General features: G+C 41.8%; 1 pseudogene; it reads right to left on the reverse strand.

Annotated features, from left to right (window-relative positions):
- The window catches only part of LOC101083240, a 60,176-nt pseudogene extending 44,516 nt beyond the window's left edge, over positions 1–15,660 (reverse strand).
- Positions 15,661–17,373: the final 1,713 nt, after the last annotated feature.

Genomic DNA, 17,373 nt, shown 5'->3' on the forward strand with positions numbered 1-17,373 from the left:
TGATTAAATTTCACAAAAGTATATGGATTATTGATTAGGTTCACAGCAGGAAACAGCCCAGAAATGTCACCCTTCAGTGGACTTAGTAGATGAGGAAATTTTGCCAACCATGAGGTAGACGTTGAAATCATCCCTTTGTTGAGTGTCCCTTTACACATTGATCATGAAAGTTTTTCCCTGTGACCCAGGGTCCAATGGATTAAAAGGCTGTGGTAAGAATGTAGATCCCACTGAACTTGATGGCACAATCATCAGAGTTAAGAACTGGCCAGTTGCCTGGATGGTGTCCAGATATTGGCTGGGAGGCTGGGACACACCCCACATTAAAAGTTGGATGGTTTTTAACTACAGAAGGTTGGAGAGCTTCCAGAAAATACTAGACCATATTGGGTTTCCTTAGATGTTTGTTTGATAACCAGACCAGGGTCACAGAGCAATGCGAAATGGATGAAGCTGAATAGGGAGGTTCAAGGTTGTCCAACCGAGAATACAAAAGGTGACCCAACAGGTGGGTGATGGCACTGAGGGCACTTGGTAAATGACAGCAGAACTTATGAGGGTCTCAAGAACAAAGTCGTAATCCATTCTCTTAAAGGAATGTGATCAGGTGTCTCCTGGAAGAAGGTCATTCCTAGGAGAAAAGAGTTTGGACCCTGGAAAGGTTACCAACCATAGACATAAGCCCAGGGGGATATAAAGGCACCATCTGTGAGAACAAGGACACCATGGGGGTCATCCGGGCTCAGGACCAGACTTGGATCCCAAGATCAGAGCTAGAGCAACATCTGGACTTCAGGGAAATGCTTGTTTCATCCATAAGACAGTTCTCAGCAAACTTCCAGAATTTTGTCTGTACAGCTGCCTTGGCGTCAAAGTTAAAGTCTGAACAGCAGGAACTGGACGTGCATGTAGATCTCAACCCAGAGCCTTGAAAAGCAGTCTGCTTAAAACGCAAACCTGCTAATGGTTCTGCGTTTAACAAACGCTCTGATGTTACCTTAGATGAAGGAAACGTTGCCTTCCCGCCTAATCTGTATGTGAATCTATTTTCCAAAACAGGCATAGCCTTGGGTAAGTTACTATTTTTCGTATCCTCTAAACTCGAGATAAAGCATCCTCCGCATAGGAATGTAAAAATAGAGAAATCTGTCTTGGTTCGGGATTTTTTTTTTGTCAGTTAAATTATTAGTATTATTCTCATCTCTCAAATACGAAAGTCAAAGCCTGTAAATAGTCCAGAGTCACCGAACCACAAAATGCATTCCGAAAGGAAATAGCCTTTATTATCTTGCCAGCAGAAAGTAAAAGTAATTAGTATATGGGTGTTTGTCAGGTTTCATCTATAAGGGGTCTTTAGACCAGCCTCATAATAACAGTGTTGAAAATGAGAACTGAAGAGGTTAAGATGATAGTCAACAGAGGACAACAGTGAACAATCCATCAGCTTGGAACAAAGGAAGATAATTGCACGTTGTCCCTCATGGGCTTACATGGTAGGCGAACCCTTCATTTTGTCCACTGAAGATGATTTTGTGACCAACAGCCCCAAGTTTCAAACCAGCAGCTGTGGCCTTCAAAGAAGATACATGATCCAAATCTCCAGCTTCACCTAATGGATAAATCAAAGTGAGGGCTGCCAGGAGCCAATAGGAAGAGTCAGAAGGCAATGTAGAGAGGCAGCTTCCAACCCTGGTGGGAGGAATTGTACTCACTGGCGTCGTTTCTGAAGGTCAAAGCAGCTTTAACAGAAAGGTGATTTTTATTTTTTATTTATTTTAAATGCTTATCTTTGAGAGAGAGTGCAAGCTGGGGAGGAGCGAAGAGGGAGGCAGGACAGAGGATCCCAGGCCAGCTCTGTGCTGAAAGCACAGGCTTGTAGGCAAGTAGGGCTTGATCTTTTTTTTTTTCTTTTTTGTAATTTTTAAATTTATTTTTGAGACAGAGACAGAATACGAGTCAGGGAGGGGCAGAGAGAGAGAAAGAGAGAGACACAGAATCCGAAGTAGGCTCCAGGCTCTGAGCTGTCAGCACAGAGCCCGACGTGGGTCTCGAACCCATGAACCATTAGGTCATGACCTGAGCCAAAGTGGGACCTTTAACTGACTGAGCCACCCAAGCATCCCCAGAAAGGTGACTTTTTAAAACCTGTGTACTTGCACATCAAGGCAACACTCTTCTTGGGCACTAGAAAAGCAAGGAAGTCTGAAGTCGAATGCAGAGTCAGTCAAGATCACCACACCTCAGTCAAGGTCACACGCACCTTGCAAGCACCCAGTCTGTCCCAGGTTCCCAGTGATCTTGAGGGCGTGGGCCCACAGTGTCTTAGCAGCTGCTTCATGACACCTCTTGGACAAAAGAAAGATTGAACAGTTTGTGTTAAGTAGACTGCATAGGGCGCCTGGCTGGCTCAGTCAGTAGAGCATACAACTCTTGATCTTGGGATTATGAATTCAAGCCCCATGTTGGGTATGGAGATTACTTACATACATACATACATACATAAAGAATACATATAGTAACATTTTACTCAAAGCTAAAAAAATTATATATATGAAATTTAAAAAACCATATTTTTATTTTATCCTTGAATGACCACATCCATTTACTAAGGCGTATGCCTGTGAGTCACTGCAAAACTTCACAAACATTGAATCTGCTTACACGCCCCCACCCCCATTTCCTCTTCCACTTTGATTTTTCACATATGCCCAGAATCAGATCAGTAGGAAGAGAGCATGATTTAGCGTTACAACTTGGAACAACCTCCAGCAAGTTGTTTGCCGCTGTCTGATAGAATCAACTGATTCTGCCTTTCCCTCAAAAATGTGAAATATCTTATGATGCCTCTGTGCGTCCTACAGCCTCTGTTGACGCAAGTACTCGATTCTGCTGTTGCGACACAAAAGCGCTATAAACCCTCCGTAAAGCAGTGGGTGTAGTATATGGCTGTGTCCTGATAAAATCTTATTTGTAAATATTCCCACATTTTGTGAAAACACACAGGCGATGTAATGGATATGACACATACGCCATATTTTACTGATGCTTGTGCAAACACTTTCTATCCTATGTAGTATAGGACTGTCTCAAAGGTGGGCATGACCAGGAATCCTCATTGTTTCCTTTAATTCCTGTAAAAATCCATGTGTTATAATATCTGTGTTCCGGATGAGGGACTTGGGCCTAGAGCTGGAACTTGCTAAAAGGTCAAATGGTTAGCCTTGCAAGGAAGCTGATACTTTTGTGGAAACCAATTCCTGGAAGTTGGCAAAGCCCTAGGCCATTCTGTTCCACCATAATGAAATGGAGTCTGGGCCCAGGCTCCCAATCATTTGCTCTTAAACTCTGTGAAGGACATTAGCTTCCCTTGGCTATGTTGGTGATTTAGAGAGAGCGAGCCCTTTTCCCCTACCCTTCCAGGCATTGTCCAGCTACCCAAAGGTCATAGATGTGGAACATTCTGGAAAAGCAATGGATGGCAACATTGTAAGTTCTCACTCTCCACGATGGCATCTTCATTCCCTTTCTCTTAACCACACGGTGTTTGCACGTGGCTGTCCATGCTCAACAAGTTTTGCAAACTATTTTGTCAAAGGAACATTCCATGTTGTTGTTATTCACGTCTCAATGTCTCTCCTTTCTCCGCAGTGCTGAAGTTTATTGATCCCTTGTCATTTCTAAATTCTCCATGTTTTGACCCACCACAAGTTCTTCTCTAGGGCTGTTTTACTCCTGTGAGCATAGTCTAGCTTACAGGGACTAAATAAGCTGTCTTTCTTCAGTGAGACAAAACAATTTTCTATTTCTGAAAACATTCCATTTCTTTGAGCCTGTTCTTAGAATACTTTTTTTTTGTCTTAATTGCTCAGAATGCTGGAAGCATACAACTCAAAGGAAGTGCCACAGATTGCCAAGTCCATAATAAGAAAGTACAACAACAACAACAACAAAACACAACTCCAGTTAACATTTTGGTTCGTAACTTAAGTAAATGATTGGGGAGATTACTACAATACATGTTTTTATAATACTCTGTGTAATATATATAAAATGAACAGAGTTCTAAGCATCAACCAGATATAATTAGAGAGGTTTCCATCATAATTAGGTTATTTTAAAGTTTTGTTTGCAAACGCCTTCAGTTCTGTCTCACATGTATTAATAGCAATGACTGATTTCATACTCTAGCCCCATTCTTTTTGCAACTCCTGTGTAAGTATAAAGGAGTGATGTCAGTGTATGGCAGGAGTCATACAAACATTTGGAGCTCCCTGCAAACAAAACAAAAGAAGAACAACCACAAATACAAAAAATAAGAGAGAAGATCAGAAGAAATAAAAGAGCTCTGTGGAAAACTAAAGAAAACAGGAACAAAGGAAATGTAATACTAAATAAATAGCCACTCTGATTGAGTCTGATTCCCACTGCCCTCAGTTTATTAAAAATGTGATTTCTTCAAAACTCAGTGTCACGTGTGATAGCTAAGGGGTGATGGATGTCTTCGGACACTATCCAACCTTAGCCAACTTACCCACTGCCCCTTTTGAAGACTGAACTTATTTAAGTCCAAGGCAACTCAGAAATGAAACACCCATTTGGATTTGCATCTTTTTGTGGGGATTGAAATGCGTAGTGTAGTGAAATGTACATTGATGCTGATGGCACCCACTGTTATAGTAATTTGGACCAAAAAATCTTGAGAAAAGAACTTTTCATTCACTTTTCCACCCCGAGCTCTTGGCAATAGTAGAATAGGTTAATCTAAATGATAAATCACAACACGGGTTTGCGGTTTGAGAGGAAGTTTATAAATGGCAGTCTGGGAGGTACATGTTTCGCCTTCATAAATGAACATTTATTCACCAGTCTTTTTGGAAAATGGAGGGAAGGAAACAAAGGACAGAATGTACTTCTCTCTCGTGCAGAAGAGTGATCAGTTTGATCGGTATATTCGTTCCACAAACTTGTACTCAGTGTGTGCTGCGTGTTAAGCACAATTAGGAAAGAATCTGAGACAGTAGCAAATACAAGAAAACATTATTGAGATCTTCTTATTAGGAAAATAGGGGGTTGGACTCCTGAAAACTTCTAAGCATATAGAATAAATGAGAGTATGATCTAATGAAGCTCCACTATTGAATAAAAACCCTGCATGCAGTGTTGCCTGTAAAACCACTCCCCCCAATATCCATACTCTTTGCCCTATGACTTGGTAGGTTTTCCACTAGAGGCAAAATAGATTTCCCCTTTCCATTGCTTGTGCGCTTGGTCATGTAACTTGTCTTGGCCAATGGGGTGCAAGAGAGGCTTACAGTCTCTTTGTGTGATGAGGTATGTCCACTTCAGCTTTTGACACAATCATGAGAAGAAAGTGGCTGAGATTACTGGCCCCTCCAAAGACTGTGTGTAATAGAAGTATCCAGCCTAGACCTACTGACCACCAGATGACTCACATACATATGAGAGAGAATAAACAATTATTTCCTTAAGTCACTCAGCATTGGGAATTTTGGTGCATAGTGAAAGCTGACTCATACACCCGTATGTACATCCTCTTGATTTCACCAATTTAGTCCTTTTGACATATTATGTTTCACTTTTAAATTTGTGTTTTGACATAAATTACAGATATCATTATATTTTATTGCAAAACTATCTTTTAGGGGTGCCTGTCTGGCTCAGTCAGTGGAATGGGTGACTTTTGTTCTCAGGTTTGTGAGTACACGCCCCACACTGGGTGTAGAGATTGCTTAAAAATAAAATCTTTAAAAACAAAAATCAAATGAAAACAAAACAAAACAAAAACCACACAAAGCTATCTTTAAAAAGAAATGAGTATCTTCCATCAAAATCACAGTACTTTTTACATGCCTAACAGTAAAATAGTTTTCTGAATATCACCAAGCCATATTTAAATTGTCCCAGTTGCCTCCATGTGGAGGGTTTATGGAAGGTTTGTTCCAACCAGAATGTATTCAAGGTTGTTTCTGGAAGTCTACATCTGTTATCCCAACCTCACCATTTTGTCATGATACTGACTTGGCATGTATGAAAAAAAATGGTTAGCAGAGTGCTTTGGATTTGTCTGATTGTCTTCTTGTGTGATAACTTGCCCTGTCTCCCACATTTCCTAATTGTGGGTAATACTACAGGCTTTAGTTTTAGCGTAGTCATGACATCTTCCTAAGTGGTGGTGTTCAATTCCATCTGGTGGCACGTGATGCTTCCTTCTCCACCACCAAGATTGTAAGAGTAACGGTGGAGTAAGTCAGTGGGAGCCTGATCCCTCCACTGTATACTTACTTTCCCCCCTGTAACCAATAATTTTGCCAGATACACAGGTATATCTAGTTCCCAGGAACCTTGCTTTTTTAAAAGTGAGCTTTTAGAATGAGATCTTGCCATTTGCAACAACGTGGATGGAACTGGAAGGTATTATGCTAAGTGAAATAAGTCAGTCAGAGAAAGACAGTTACCATATGTTTTCACTCCTATATGGAACTTGAGAAACTTAACAGAAGACCATGGGGGAAGGGAAGGGGAAAAAACAGTTTCAAACAGAGAGGGAGGCAAATCATAAGAGACTCTTAAATACAGAGAACAAACTGAGGGTTGATGGGGGAAGTGGAGGGGAAGGGAAAATGGGTGATGGGCATTGAGGAAGGCACCTGTTGGGATCAGCACTGGGTGTTGTATATAAGCAATGAACCACAAGAATCTACTCCCAAAGCCAAGAGCACACTGTATATGCTGTATGTTACCTAACTTGACAATAAATTATATTTAAAAAAATAATTCTTTAAAAAATAGATAAAAATGAAAAAAATAAAACATTTCATTGCCGGAAAAAAATAAAGCGAGCTTTTAGATTTTAGAATACTTTTAAGTTTACAGAAAGAAATTACAAAGATAGCACAGAGAGTTCCCATATACTCTACATCCCATTTACCCTATTATTAACATCTGACAAGAATATGGCACATTTCTCACAATTAATGAACCAATATCGATACATTTCCATACGTTATTCAGATTTCCGTAGTCTTTCCTTAATGTCTTTTTTCTGTTCCAGGATCCTGTCCAAATTCTGCACTATATTTAGTTGTTATGTCTTCTTAGGATTGTTTTGGCTGTGACAGGTTTTAGGGCTTTCCTTGTTGTTGATTGTCTTGACAGCTTTGAGGAGCGCTGGGCAGTGTTTTGTTGAATGCGTGTCAATTTGAATTTGATATAGGTTTTTCTCATAATTAGACTGGGGTTATGCATTTTAGGGAGACAGACCCTAGGTACAGACTGTTGTTTTCATCACATATCCAGGATGTATATGGGATTTATCACAGTTGATGTTCACCCCCATCACCTGTCTATTCGTGTTTGTCAAGTTCCTCCACTGTAAACATACTATGTTTTTTTTTCTTTTATCTCTACCCATACTGTACTTTAACAAAATAAATTTTTTAACTTTTATCCATTTTTGAGAGAGCATGAGCATGAGCAGGGGAGGGACAAAGGCAGGAGGACACAGAATCTGAAGCAGGATCCAGTCTCTGAGCTGTCAGCACAGAGCCTGACGCGGGGCTTGAACTCACGAACCGTGAGATCATGACCTGAGCCGAAGTCGGACGCTTAACCAACTGAGCCACCCAGGTGCCCACCTATACTGTACTTTTTAGAAGGAAGTAGGTACCAAGGACGTAGGGAGTAACTCTCCACCTACTTAAGGCTGGAGCACAACATCAATTATTTGCAATTCTTCTGCATGGAAGATTTGAGTATTCTCACCTATGTATCAAATATTTCATTTATATCACCATGGACTCTTGGATATTTAATAATTTGGGTGAATAATCCTACTTTATTCATTTTGACCATTAAACTTTTAAATAATGGTCTTACCATTCCCTGATCCTTCCATTATATATGTATCATTAGGAAGTTTATTCGTGTTAACTCTGTCATTTCTCATGCGTTTATAACTTGTACATGTTCACAAAGAATCTCTTTGCTTCCTTACCTAGGGTGACCCAGCTCCCTGAAATACAATTCCTAGAGAGGCATACTCTGAAATGCAGCTTTTCAATCCCTAATTTTCAGAGTAAAGGGTTGGTGCATTGGTCTACAAATATTGTATTGATAATTATTTTTCGGAGTTTATTTTATTAACCAATTATGACACGGAAGTCACTGCACATTATTTCAAATACCCCTCATAAGAGGCTTATTAAGAAAGGTTAACTTAATTTGCTTAGATTACCAAACTTTGAAGCTCTATAGGAGTGACATATTGGAGCACCAGTCTGCTGGTTCCGGAACCTACCACCTATAAATTCCCACATTTTCTAAGCATACCGCTCCGTGTAGATATACCCCACTTATATCTTAAACTATGTTTTAAGAATGTGGAATGTTTCATTATATAAAATTATTATTCCATCTCATCTTCTCTTGTACCTTATAACCATTTAAAGTGAAAGACTACCATGCCTCCTATCCTTAGTTTTCTTCAGAATTGCTATTTCCCCACACAGAGAATCAGCAATTTACACAGAACTATGAGTGCATTGTCCTTCCCCCCCCCCTTTTTTAAGTTTATTTTGAGAGAGAGAGAGAGAGCGAGCATGTAGGAGGGCCAGAGAGAGGAGTAGAAAGAGCAGGCTGAGCATCCTGAGCAGGCTCTGCGATGTCAGCATAGAGCCTGACGCAGTGCTCAAACTCACGACCCAGGAGATCATGACCTAAGCAGAAATCAAGAGGTGAGTGCTCAGCTGACTGATCCACTCAGGCACCGCTTTCCTTTATTTCATACAAACAGGGACTTTTGCATGCTCAGTGCTGCTGGGGGATTTTGATGCTCAGTGCTGCTGGGGAGAGGGGCGTTACTCCCAGTTGATATAGCTGCAAATACACCATGTGTGCACATAAGAAAGTGCAGATTGAGGGGCGCCTGGGTGGCACAGTCGGTTAAGCGTCCGACTTCAGCCAGGTCACGATCTCGCGGTCCGTGAGTTCGAGCCCCGCGTCGGGCTCTGGGCTGATGGCTCAGAGCCTGGAGCCTGCTTCCGATTCTGTGTCTCCCTCTCTCTCTGCCCCTCCCCCGTTCATGCTCTGTCTCTCTCTCTGTCCCAAAAATAAATAAACGTTGAAAAAAAAATTAAAAAAAAAAAAGAAAATGCAGATTGAGGGGCGCCTGGGTGGCACAGTCGGTTAAGAGTCCGACTTCAGCCAGGTCATGATCTCGCGGTCCGTGAGTTCGAGCCCCGCGTCGGGCTCTGGGCTGATGGCTCGGAGCCTGGAGCCTGTTTCCGATTCTGTGTCTCCCTCTCTCTCTGCCCCTCCCCCGTTCATGCTCTGTCTCTCTCTGTCCCAAAAATAAATAAATGTTGAAAAAAAAAAAAAAAGAAATTGCAGATTGCATCAGACTCTTTGCCCCCTACTTCTGCGTGGTTGTCCCTCGTTTTGTTATGAAATAAAAGAACAGCCAACATTGGCTTGAAATAGTTGCCAGCTGTCCTCAGTATGTAGCTGCTCTGGGTGCACTTAGGGAAGCAGAGTGCCATCTAGGAGGTAGAAGGGAGGTCCAAAGGGCTAAGGTTTTTAAAGGTAGAGAGGGAACCGGAAAAAGGGAAATTAATAAAGAACCCATGGTTTTAGGCAAGGTGGCCCTCCTCAGGGGATCCGGAGGGGTTTGTTGGCACAATTCCTAGTACTGACTTGGAGAGTCCCAAGTTCACTGCTTCAAGATTACATTTCTGGGGGTTTCAGACCGCAGTTAAATTAGATATTAAGTCTCGGTTTACTTATTGGAGGCTTCCACCCAAGTGATGCCAGTTTGGGCTTGCGATTTTCTTTGCAGCAGTGTTAACATGATTCCTTTACATGGGAGAAAAGGAACCTAGAGCGAGAGTTAGAAACCTGCTGGTCTGGTTCTGTGTACACGTGTGCAGGCCCTGCAGGCTGGGCGTGTGCACACAGCCCTTGGAAAGCACCGGCAAGTTCAGGGGTGTTTGCCAGGTCACCGGTGTGACCTGTTATCTGGAAGCTTGGGCTCGCCAGGTGGATGCGCGTTCCCACCTGTGCTTACAGATGTGAGTTCCTGCCTGAGCTCCCCAGGGGGGATGCACGTTCCCACAGTTAGATTTTCCTGGAACTTTACCTACTGCTGGGTGCGTTTTGCAGTAGGAAAGAAAAAAATGCTCCCACACAGCTAGAAAAAAAAAATTAAAATTTGTTTCCTCCCTCTCACAAAAGAGTCTCCTGAGGAGAGAAATGTTAACAAATGTTTGGACCTTTCCAGAACTCAAGGCCCGGGATATTTAGCGGCAGGGAGTGGCAGTTAGAAGGGCCTCCTTCACCTAATATTAGGCTTTCTGAATCATATCTTAAAATATGACTCTTTACTTATACCTTTTGAATTAAAAGATGGTTTGAAAACCCCAAACCCAACGATTAATTTATTTGTTCAAATAAATGAGTAAATGTTGTAAATGACTAATGTAGTTACTCATCTTTTTATTTTTATCTCACATATTTTTATAAATATATATTATATAATGTTTTATATGTACAGAGAATAATTGTATAAAATATATTTCTCAGAATAGTATTACATATAGTTATGTAAAATATAAACTAAATATATAAGTATTTTTGTGTATAATAAATATGAGATATCTTTTTGTAAGTGCATATTATTCATTTGTTTATTTTTCCATATTTCTGTAGACTCTTTTCTCCTGTGCATTCATCTTTTTTTTCTAAGTTTATTTACTGATTTTGGGAGAGAGCAAATGAACACGAACGGGAGAGGGGCAGAGAGAGGGAGAAACAGAATCCAACGCAGGCTCCACACGGTCAGTGCAGAGCCCGACCTCACAAGCCCTGAGATCATCACCTGAGCGGAGATCAGAGGCTTAGCTGACAGAGCCACCCAGGTGCCCCTCCTATCTCTTCATCTTTGAAATGATAGAGAAAACTCTTCTGTGCGTGAGGCTTAGTAGGACCCTGAGTGCTATATCAACAAGGCCTTCAATGCCAAGTGTGGCCAGATAGTTTCTTCCCAGAGGCTTGTGACTCTAAGTTTCCCTCTGGCAGCCTCAGTGTGGCCTGAGCCTATTGGAAATGCAAACTCCTGGGCCTGACCGGCACTCAGCGAACCTGCAGTCAGCGGTTAAACAACATCTTCTGGTGACACACGTGCACATTAACAATTGAGAGCACCTATTTGGACCAGGGTTTCTCAATCTTGGCTGCACATTAGAATCACTTGATGATCTTGCTATAAATCCAGATGCCTGCAGGATGGATACAATGTGCAGCCTGGCAAAGGCAGTTAGCAACACTGTATCATATACTTGATGTTTGCTAAGAGAATAGTTCTCAATTGTTCTCTCAAAGGAAAAACAAATAGTTCTGTGGTCGTGGTGATGGGTGTGGTTTTTTTTTTTTTTAGCATGATGGTGGTAAATATCTCAGTGTATATAGCATAGAGAAAAATGTCATTTTGTTCACCTTAAATATACACAAGTTTTATTTGCCTGCTATACCTCAATAGAGTTATGGATAGAAATAATGATGCCTGACCTTTGGTGGCAGATATTCTGAATTAATTTATCTAGCAGTGTGTCCTGTCTCCATTTCCTCTTTCCTTTTCAACCTGTGATGTACTGAATCTACATAAGAATCATCTAGGAGTTTTTTAGAAAGTTGAAATCTCACAGTCTGAGTTTGAGCCCCTGCATGGGGCTCTGAGCTGACAGCTCAGAGCCTGGAGCCTGCTTTGGATTGTGCGTCTCCCTCTCTCTCTGCCCCTCTCCCGCTCATGCTCTGTCTCTCAAAAAATGTATAAATGTGAAAAATTAAAAAAAAAAGAAATTTGGAATCTTGTACCCTGCTGCAGACCCACGAGCAGCGTGGCCCTAGGACTTCCTTTCTTTGGGAGGCCCTACATCATGTGTCTTTAGGACTTGTAGAGATGCATTTGACTTGGGGATTATACCATCTATGCATTTTTCTATTTGGTGGATACTGAACTCAGAGTTGATACTCTGACTCAGACCTTCTCTTTTCCTGACCTTAACGCTTCCTTTTTTTTTTAAATTCTTTTTTAATGTTTTATTTATTTTTGATGGAGAGAGAGAGAGAAAGAGACCATGAGCGGGGGAGGGGCAGAGAGAGAGGGAGACACAGAATCTGAAGCACTGGGCTGTCAGGATGAGCCTGATTTGGGGCCTGAACTTACAAGCTGTGAGATCACGACCTGAGCCAAAGTCAGATGCTCAACCGACTGAGCCACCCAGGTGCCCTATAACTCTTGTTGCTTGAACCAGATTTCTTCCCAGTTCAAAGGTACATGTTTCTTACCTCATTTGGAAAAATGAGCCTTGTGTTTCTTTAGTGTGTTCTTTGGTTTAGGCTATTTTTAACAAATGCTTGAGCTGCAAAGATCTCTGGATTATTCTAGTAGCACAGAGAAGGGATCTCAATCCCCAGACAACATGATCAATCAGATATGTTTTTGGAATTTGGGATGCTTTAAGAATGTAAATCAGTAAAACATTCTCCTGTGATGTTGAGACACTAGATGAACATCACAGCCAGCTAACTGCCTTTAGAAAGTTGAGCGCTCTTTCTTGGCTATTTCCACTTACATGTCATACACTATTTCTGCTCTCAATATAATAAAATGTGGATTTCTAACTCAAAAAACGGGAGACTCGGGGTGCCTGGGTGGCTCAGTCGGTTAAGTGTCTGACTCTAGGTTTAGACTCAGGTCATGATCTCACAGTTTCGTGAGTTTGAACCCCGTGTCTGGCTGTGTGCTGACAGCACGGAACCTGCTTGGGATTCTCTCTCCCTCTGCCCTTCCCCCCCTCAATGCTGTCTCTGTCTCCCTCAAAATAAACTTTAAAAAGAAATGGGAGGCTCAATAAAATTGAACCTGTTTCCCAATTCTTGATGGATTAGATAGGGAATGAGATAGGGTTAGATTACAAATGATCTAATGTGCCCTTTTTATTTTTTCTGGCCAGTGAGTGCATCCTGAGTGTGTTGGGTTTATGTGGTAAGGTATTATTCCAATTAATGGAAATGGGCAGAATCAGACAAACCTATCTAGGTTAGTGTTGCCACTGCTCCTTTACTTCCCCCCAAGTTTCTAACCCTCACCCACTCCAGTTGGCCATTGAACTGACTTATTCATCAGGATGCGAAGGGAATGTGCTCTTGTTGCTTGTGGATTTACTTCTTAGTGCAGATTTCACGGGACAAGGATGTCCACCTGCACACGGACGTTTATATTCCGGTGAAGATAAGGTCAGGTCCTCTGAATTACTGCCATATTCCATCAGAAACACTTCACTGGGTTGGAAACGGGCCTGATGGTTTAAAAACCCAGGTTCTTACAAACTGCCTGAATCACCAGTCTTGGATCTTTGACCTCAGGGAAGTCAGCTCACACTGCCCGTACTATTTTTGCAAATACCTGGGCCTCACAGTCTGAGAAGACCGTTCACACCAGTACACATGTGGATCCTTTTAGACACTGTCCTCCACTGTCTCTCACTGTTAAGAGTGTCACAGAGGGGCACCTGGGTTGCTCAGTCAGTTGAGTCTGACTCTTGGTTTCAGCTCAGGTCATGATCCCAAGGTCGTGGGATTGAGCCCCCTCAACATAGGTCTTAGCAGGGAGCATGCCTAAGATTCTCTCTCTCTCTCTCTCCCTCTGCCCGTCTACCCTACTCATGTCTCTCTGTCTCTCTCTCTCTCTCTCTCTCTCTCTAATAATATTTAAAGAAAAAATTTTTAATTAAAAAAAAGCATCACAGGAAATGACCCACATATAAATTACACATTTGAAAATGCGAGCCACCATTCTGTGACAGCTAAGCTAATAAAACTACTGTTCATTTAATATAATTTAATATTGATAAAACTGTACATGGGTGTATGTATTTTATAGAAATGGAGGGCAAAATACAGTTGCAAAATTAAATATTCACTAATGGGATTGATCACCCTGATATAAAATCACAACTAGCTTCATCCCGTGTTACAAATTATTTGTGTTACAAATAATCGGTTAAAATCACTGTCTAGCATTATTTTAGCACATTGTGTTTTCACGAGAAATATTTACAAAGGTAAAATTCTTCTCCATTACTACGGGACATTGTATCATGCTCCTCACTGTGTACAGTATTAGCCGATGAGGCTGCTGCTAGCTCAGAAATGACAAAGAAGACGGTATAAAGTCGTTTTCTTAGGAACGATTGCCAAGGAATACCCTGGTGGTTAAGGAGAGATAACACCCGGTTTCCCATTAGAAAGCAAACACTGACTTTTCAGGTGGCTGCAAAATAGACTTTCACAGATCATTTTCACCGAAAACTCATTCATTCTAGTTTCCTAATCTAAATATTCCATGGTGTTCAGGACAAACCCTGGGGATTTTTACCCTGGTTTCCACAGAGCTTCCAAAGACCTTGAGTCTGAATTCCCATTTACAACAATCAGCCCTTTCTCAGTGAATTCTACGGGGTAGTTTTCAGAACGGTGTGAAGCTTCCATGTAAATAATTTGAGAAAATGACATGGATGAAAAATAGAGGAGTGAAAAACAATATGGTTGAAAAAGAAGGGTTCCTGTTTGTTTCTTTTGCATGGAAATGCTCAGTACTCTGGTATCCCGAGTTTCCTTCATTTGCAGAATGTACTTGTGAAATTGCTTATTTAAATTCCACTCAGTCCATTCCCTAAGGCCATCTTGATTTTATGTATCCATATATACAACGAAGTGGTACGGGTGGGTAATATAGACAGTAAAGGAAGGTTTTATTTATTTATTTTCTTATTACTGTTTTGAACCAGTATTTCAGGCTCCAACATATTTACTTTTTTTTTATTAGATTTTTTAAGTGCATTTATTTAATTTGAGAAAGACAGAGCACACAAGTGCATTTACTTAATTTGAGAAAGACAGGAGCAGAGAAAGAGGGAGGGAGAGAGAATCCCAAGCAGGCTCCGTGCTGCCAGCGCAGAGCCCGGTGTGGGGCTCACACACGTGAAACCATGAGATCGTGACCTGAGCCGAAACCAAGAGTCGGACGCTTCACCAACTGAGCCACACCCAGGGGCTCCTCCAACACATTATCTTTTCCCAACACATTTTCTTTTAATCTGGACTATTTGGTTTGTCAAGTATATTCACCAGGGAATTTACTCTATAAGCATAAAATCTTTGTTTCTAACGTCTGCTCTTTGCTGAGTAGGATTGTCACAAAAATGAAGAAGCCAAATTCACGGTGTTAATATCACTTTTTGTCATGTGGTGACCGGTTTATTTCATGTAGAATAATGTTCTCAGGGTTCACCCATGTTGCACCTTGTGTCAGAATCTACTTCCTTTTCAAACCTGTGTAGTATTCTATAAAGCTGTCCCTTGATTTTGAACAGGAAGGGCACGTGCCGAGATCAATACTTTACAACAAAGCGGTTTTATCAGGACTCCACCTAATGTAAGGTGTTCCTTAATCAGCTACCCTCAGTGTAACATACCTCCAGTCCACACCTTGTGGTTGCTGTGCACACCACTTCTCTCTGCTCTCCAAGTTTTTGCCTGAATCAACTTCCACAGCCTAACACTTCCTTCCAATTTCCTCGCCATTTTACGTGATTGCTTTTGGCTTGCCGTGAACGCTGGCTAACTATAAATCCCTGGTCCCTTTTCTGCACTCCTTTTTCTGATATTTATTCCTGACAGGAATCCTGCACCTCTGTATGTAGAACTCTGTTATTCACTTTCATCCCACATGAGAATCGTAGCTGGTAGAGAGCGCTGCAACGTGACTTTTCCCTTTGCTGTCTTTGTGGGAGTCCAGGACGTGGCCACATGGGTCCTGAGGCAGGACTGCAGATTTGGAGGACAGCAGGCTAGGAGTACAAAACAATCCGTTAGAATTAACTAACAGGAACTTAAATTAACACAGCGTCCACTTGGTTGGTGGTTTATGCATACTTTTTATCCTTCTCTATCGTGAATGAACAAATGGATCCTGAGAAACTGTCAGCCCATTCCCCTAACCTTCTGGCGTGTTTTGGACGTCTGTACCATGTTATCAGCTACCAATGAAACTGAAAATCTGATAAGGGCATAGCATGGCGGCACTTGTAATGTTAGATTCATTCTGTGCCCTGTTCCTTTTCTCGTTAGGGAAGGAAGAGAGCAGAGAGCTGAAACAGCTGGCCAAGCTGGCCAAGGTCCTGCGATTCCCAGGATTAAGTCCGGCACCCATGTTCCAGCGTCTGTTTCCTTCCTATCTGCTACCATGCATGTGTGTGCCCCTGTGCACGTCTACCAAGCATGTGGCTTACTTGGTGTGTGCCATCGTGGTGCCTTATTTATAGAAGTGCAATCCGAGCACAAAAAGTCAATGAAATAGAATTCCATTCTTTATTTGTGTCTCTCCACGAATATTAAGAAGAATCCAATTAATGGTCTTTAGGAATGCTTTTATTTCCTTAATTCTGCCCCGTTTCATATTCTGGGCCCTCTTTTTCACCTACCTTCTCCCCAGACCATCCCTTTTTACTTTTCCATACTATCTAAGTGGTATTATCTTCTCCCAGCTCATGAATCTACTCAGGCAGAAGAGATGGACACATTTTTATTGGAATTATCCAGGGCCGTTTGGGGGGGGGGGGGGCTCTGTTTGACTTTGTTAGGTCCCTGTACTCCAGGATATAGCTTAAAATCTCCTTCCCCAGCAAATCGTCAGGCAAGATAAGAAAAGATGAGCTAAATTAAGGGAAGGAATAGCTCTCTGAAAGATTAGCCTAAAGGCTGTTCACGAGTCGACCAACACACCAGTAGGGGAAGTCTTGGATTTCAGGATGTTTAGTCCTGATATGAGTAGCAATTTGTCAAGTGCAAGGATCTGAAGCATGTTCAAGACTTTTCACAAGAGCTGAGGTTTAGGGGATCACAGGTGTCTTAGTGAATTGAATCAGGATTTAAATAGCTTCCTGCCAGCTGGAATCACTACCAGGTCACAAGATCCAGTAGGAAAGGGTCAAAGACACACTTAAAACCAAGTACCAGATGGTCTGCAACCCAAGAAGAAAACTTTGCAGTCCACTGAGAAGTGTCTTTCACCCACTAGGACCTCAGATGCCTCACAGTGATGCCGGGGAGAGGTTGTCCCGGCGCTGCAGAGAGGAGGGGAGCAAGTCTTAGACAGACACAGAAGCGGTGCCGAACCCAGTTCACCTCAGAAAAGAAGGGTCATGCCTTCGTGCATGACAAAGCATAGGCATCCGGGGGATAGATGCTTGCAAACATTGCTGACCAAAGTACATTTTAGCTCAGTGTCCATTGGAG

This window comes from Felis catus, chromosome X (assembly GCF_018350175.1).
Source record: "Felis catus isolate Fca126 chromosome X, F.catus_Fca126_mat1.0, whole genome shotgun sequence".
Lineage (NCBI taxonomy): Eukaryota > Metazoa > Chordata > Mammalia > Carnivora > Felidae > Felis > Felis catus.